Genomic DNA, 6,000 nt, shown 5'->3' on the forward strand with positions numbered 1-6,000 from the left:
TCCAGTGGGGAATATGTCCAATTGTGTCTCTGAACCCTGTCCAGTATCTCCAGTGGGGAATATGTCCAATTGTGTCTGAACCCTGTCCAATATCTCCAGTGGGGAATATGTCCAATTGTGTTTCTGGTCACTGATGTTTATAATGTTCAGTCGCTCTGGGGCTGCTGGGAGACTTTTCATTTCCTGAGGATCCGATTTAGCCCAAAGGACACCAGACTGGATCCCAATTAGTGTTGCTGTAATCGCACCGTGCCTGACAATCTGATCTGAGGGAGTTTCAGTCCGACATAAACTCTCCTGCAATTAAGTCATTGAGATGTAAATTCAGGACTGTTTCTATATATTAATTATCCTCTCGTTGAGTTAATCATCTCCTCAGGATAACTGGTTCCAACATCATTGTTAGAGGGAAAACTCCTGATTTAATCATCAGCTATATGTTTCACCAATAATTAAAAATGTGTAATTTATTGCAGAACATGCAGTTTATCAGAGGGATTTATTCTCTAGCTCAATTAGTAATCTGTTATATAAATACGAGGAGTGTTTGAGGTAAATCTTGCAGCAGTTCCACATTGCACTGTGGGAGCTGTGTGTGAAACACTGCCCGGACCCAGTGAGACCAGACTCGGTGTCACTGTGTCAGCTTCACCTCCTCAGGACCTCCCAAAGCGCTTCACAGTCAATGAAGTACTTTTTGAAGTAAATCATTTTTCTGTCAACGATATGGCGGCTGCTGCACTTTATCGGCCTTTATCCCGTAGTTTGCATGTTTGAATATGGAACAGTTTTTTCCACGTGTTCTCGCTCCTTCTTTCCCAACCTGTTCCGTCTCCTGAACTTCTGTTCTCTGATTCTGTATTCACTGTGAGTGGGTGAGTGAGACGGAAAGACTCCAGGGTGAGAATGTATTCAGACTCTGGCTGGAACGTTGGTGCAAAGACATTAATTCCTGCTCAGAATCTGTAGATTTTAAAATTCTCATCCTAGTGTTCAAACCGCTCCAGACCTACAACCCTCCGAGTTCTTGAATTAAGTGGGATGAAGATGCAGAGACCGGCCCTGACAATGATCGCTGCTCACTCCACCCACGGACTGAGTTATAAATCACTGGTGAGGCCCCAGCTGGAGCATTGTGGCCAATTCTCGGCACCACACTTTAGGAAGGATGTCAAGGCCTTGGAGAGGGTGCAGAGGAGATTTACTGGAATGGTGCCGGGGATGAGGGACTTCAGTTATGTGGAGAGACTGGAGAAGCTGGGATTGTTCTCCTTAGAGCAGAGAAGATTAGGGGATTTGATAGAGGTGTTCAAAATCATGAGGGCTTTGATCGAGTAAATAGGGAGAAACTGTTTCCAGTGGCAGGAGGGTCGGTAACCAGAGGACACAGAGTGAAGGGAATTGGCAAAAGAACCAGAGGGGAGATGAGGAGAATGTTTTTACAGCGAGTTGTTGTGATCTGGAATGCGCTGCCTGAAAGGGCGGTGGAAGCAGATTCAATAGGAACTTTCAAAAGGGAATTGGAGAAATCCTTGAAGGGAAAAAATTTAAGAATCATAGAATGATAGAATGGATAAAAAATCTCCACCAAGGTAATAACCCAGAACGGAGAATAGCCAGACTCCAAACTCTGCTCCGTTTAGGGCCTCGATATTTGCTGTTTAAAGGATTTATTCAAAAACTTAAATAGAATCAGAGGCCTAGAAATTCATTGACGCCACTTTTGGGGCGCTAAAGTGGGGCGTCCGCTAAAGCTTGCGTCTGCCGCCAAATCGATGCCACTTCTCCGATATTCATTAGCTTCGCCCTAGGAGTTCGGGCGAGCGCTAAAACTGCTGCTGGACGCCTCTCTTTGGGCGCTGAGCCGGAGGTGGTGATCGATAGTGCCGAGGCCGGGCGCAGCGCAGGTGCGGCCATCTCGTGATTGACAGCAGACACCCTGGCGCCGGCCAGCTCTTAAGGGGGAAGGGTCGACTGTGTCTGCTGCCACGCCCTGGATAGTGGAGCCCTCCAGCTAGGCCTGAACACTGCTGCTGGACCCAAATAGCGCCTGAAGACATGGAGAAGGCCCGTGAACGTGCGCAGCGCTTCTCAGAGCGTGATCTGAGTGTGCTGCTTGCTACTGTGGAGAAGAGGCGCCATGTTTTGTACCCGGACAATGGCAAGAAGGCGACGGTCCGCGTCTACAGGAGAGCCTGGAGGCATGTCGCCAGCAAGCTGTCAGCCAACAGCGACGTCCCCAGGACCGGTGCCCAATGCCGCAAAAAGTTAAATGACCTCACACGCATTGTCAGGGTGAGTACCCTTTCCAGTGACCTCCTCATCCTTGCATGTGCACCTCACATTATGGGCAAAGGGACCTGAAAGCTCTACTGGCCAGCCTTCATCCAGCAGCTATGGGACAGGCATGAGCATCAATTGCACATTCTGCACTTAACACACTGGCCAAGCTATTCCACCATGGGAGGCATTGCACACCAGATCATGGCGACACACTGGCCAGGCTATTCCACCATGGGAGGCAGTGCACACAAGATCACGGCGACACACTGTACTTAGAGGCCGTCCTTTCTCTTGCAGGCCAAGCTGGCGAATAATCGCAAGAGCCGGACTGCGACCGGGGGAGGACGACCCCATATCCAGCCACTCACCGACCTGCAACATCGCGTGGAGCGCCTCATGGGGGGCCGGGTGATTGGGCCCGTTGCATGTGGAGATGCCGACCCTGTTCTGGGCAGCAATGGTAAGGACATCACCTTTTGCACCTCTCTCGTCCCACTTGCGCATCAGATCTACATCCTTTGCCACTGTTCGACCAATGCGCTGAATGCCACCACTCATGCATCCCGCACTGACGCCCTCTCCTCACTCTAAAGCTACTCTTGTGCCTTCCTGCTTTCAGATGGTCAAGAGGAGGTCCCTCAACTTGCCAGTGACAGACCCTCCGAAGAGGAGCAGGAGGAGGAGCAAGAGGAAGGCGGCCCACCAGGGGAACCCTCAGCCGCGGCCACCCAGGCCAATGTAGGGGACACGTCTTCCCTGGAGGGCAGCGTGGCGGAAGTGTCGAAGGGGAGGGGAGCTCCTGGGACCTGCGGGCTGCAGAAAGGCGGGAGGGGGGTGGAAGCTCGGCGGCCTTCTCCCCAGAGGGGGGATGCGTCGGAGGGGAGTCCAATTGCTGGGCCCAGCGGCCTCCAGCAACGCAGGAAGGGTCAGCCAGCTCGGCGGCCTTCTCCCCAGAGGGAGAGTCTGGCCTCCAGTCAGGAGATGCTCTTCGCCGAGGAGATGGAACGCCTCGAAGACTTGTCCGCGGACTCGGAGCGCCGGCACACGGAGCTCATGGCGGCAGTGGCACGGTTGCCTGAGTCCATCGATTCCCTCTCTCGGAGTGTGGCCGAGTTCGGGCCCTCAGAGGCCACCAGTCGGGTGGAATACCGGGCAGATCAGGCAGCGAGTCGGGCGGAATTCGGGGCAGCTCTGTCAGCGACTGGCCAGGTGATCAGTGGTGCCGTCCAGTCACTGGCTGCTCTGATGCGGTCAGTGAACAGGTCAACACGGGCACTCACTGCTGCCACACTCGCTGTGTCAGCCAGGCATCGCCAGGGCACCCGGCGCACTGCAGCAGCACAGCGGTCTGTCCCTCGGCAGATTGGTGCGCATGCTGCAGTGCTGGCCCGGGCGAGTGCCAGTGTCTCAGGCGACCAGCGAGCGCCTGTCATCCGCCAGCTTGCCGCCATTCCTCCAGCCGCCACTGCCAGTCCCCCAGTGGAGCTGCCAGGAGCTGCTGCAGCGACTGATGCTGGCCAGCCACAGCTGCAGCAATCAACAGCCGCCCGCTCGACGGCCAGACCTCGACTAGGCCGACCCCCAAGGGCATCTGCCGTCACGACATGTGCCCCTCAGGAGCCTGCCCCCAGCCTTGCAGCAGCCAATGGCCTTACTTTGAGGCGGAGCAGCAGGGCGGGCAGGGGCCACCCAAAGATGGCCAAGGCATCGCCCTAGCGGGCCAAATAGTCAAATGTGTGACCATTTGTGTTTGTTTCTTGAGGCCGAGAATTGGATGTTTGTTTTTTGAAGGCCGATGATGTGATGTTTGTTTTGGACGAAGGCCGAGAATGACGGCCATTTTAGTTGCCCTATTTTGTTAATCCTCTCCAGGTTGTGGGAGCGAGTAATGTGTTTGAGTGTTTTTTGGGGGGTTTCGTCTGTTTTCATGTGGGAAGGGCCCAGAGTTTGTACAATAAAGCATTTTATTTATTCACATTGTCCATGTTTGATCTTTGAAGTGTTTGTTGCCTTAACCGGCTGAGGGCTTGCGGAGCGGCTGCAATCATGTTCTTTCATTGGCACAAGCCATTCCCTGACAGGGGGCCTAGAAGAGACGTTCAATAAGCCGCCGACGGGCGGCCCTTGGACCTTGTGCGTCCCTCCTGGGCTGGTACTCCTCGTCCTCGTCGTCCTCATGCTCCTCCTGCTCCTCCTCCTGAGCTGGTGGTCCAACGTGAGGTGGCAGTGCCTGAGTCCTGCGGATAGCCAGGTTGTGCAGCATGCAGCAAACGACGACGAATTGGGAGACTCGATCCTGCGAATACTGGAGGGCTCCCCCGGAGCGATCGAGACAGTGGAACCGTTGCTTGAGCACGCCGATTGTTTGTTCTATGAGGTTCCTCGTCGCTCGATGGCTCTCGTTGTATGCCTCTTCAGCAGGGGTCATGGGCGCGCGGAGCGGGGTCATGAGCCAGGTACACAAAGGATAGCCTTTGTCCCCGATAAGCCATCCTCTTGGGGGAGGCTGTGCCTGGAACATGTCAGCCACAGTTGTCTGTCGCAGGATAAAGACATCGTGGCTGCTGCCTGGAAAGCGGGCATTGACAGCTAGGATGCGCTGCCTGTGGTTACACACCAGCTGTACGTTGAGGGAATGGTAGCCCTTCCGGTTGCGGTAATCCTCGGCATGCTCCAGAGGTGCCCGCAAAGCCACATGCGTGCAGTCAATGGCACCCTGCACCATGGGGAACCCGCTATTCTTGCAAACCCCACTGCACGCTGCTGCTGCTTGTCCAGGGTCATGGGGAAGGAGATGAATTGATGTCTCCTTCTGAAAAGGGCTTCGGTCACCTGGCGGATGCAGCAATGCACGGCGAACTGGGAGATGTTAGCGATGTCCCCAGTAGCGGATTGGATGGAGCCGGAGGCATAGAAGTTGAGAGCCACCGTCACCTTCACTGCCACCGACAGAGACGTCCTGCGCATCAGCTGTGGCTGCAGATCTCTCTGAAGCAGCCGGCAGATGTCTGCAACCACCTCCCTTCGGAATCGCAGCCTCCTAACACACATCGCGGCAGACATGGTCAGATAGGAGGTCTGCTGGCGGTATACCCTGCGTGGGTAAGGCCTCAGTTGGCGACGCCTGTTGCCCCCTCTGTGTCTAGCCAGGGCTGCCACTCTCTCACGGCGTCTGTAAGCCCTTCTGGCATAAGGCTGAAATTCAGCATTGCCACCCAATGCAGCCCCCATTATATGCTGGCAAACACTGAGCTCTGAATGAAGGCAAAGATAATTGGTAAGCTCTGGCTTGAACCAAAAATACCTGTCCAAGTGTTGGTCCAAACCAGTAAACTCTCCTCCTTGGTCTCTGTCCAAAAAACCGTTGCACAAGAGTGAATGCTGCAAAATGGCTGGCCTTTATACTGCTGGGTAAGTGCCCTTTAATTTGCGCTCCCCGCGGCCCGGCTGGGCTGTGTACCGTTCCACTTCACAGTCGCTCGGGCCGCCCGGCGCACAATGGGCCGGCGCGAGTGAAGTTCCGGTTCGGGGCGCACAAAGGGCGTTGCACTAGTAAATGACGTCATGATCTGCGCGCACAGCAGGGCGCGCGCTAAGACTTTGCGCCGGCGCTAAATGTGTACTGAAGTTGGGGCGAGGCGCAGATCCCGCTGCGCCCGGGTGCTAAGCGCCTAGCGCTCGAGATCTACTCCTCCTAAGGCGCTAACGGCTGGCGCG

At 54.9% G+C, this 6,000-nt stretch overlaps 1 protein-coding gene across 2 annotated transcripts in view; it reads left to right on the forward strand.

Moving 5' to 3' along the window:
• Positions 1 to 6,000, forward strand: part of LOC147122432 (netrin-G1-like) — a 76,414-nt gene that overhangs the window by 7,220 nt on the left and 63,194 nt on the right. The window lies entirely within an intron of this gene.

This window comes from Somniosus microcephalus, chromosome 3, assembly GCF_052327205.1.
Source record: "Somniosus microcephalus isolate GS21.2 chromosome 3, FLI_Smic_1.0, whole genome shotgun sequence".
Taxonomy (NCBI): domain Eukaryota; kingdom Metazoa; phylum Chordata; class Chondrichthyes; order Squaliformes; family Somniosidae; genus Somniosus; species Somniosus microcephalus.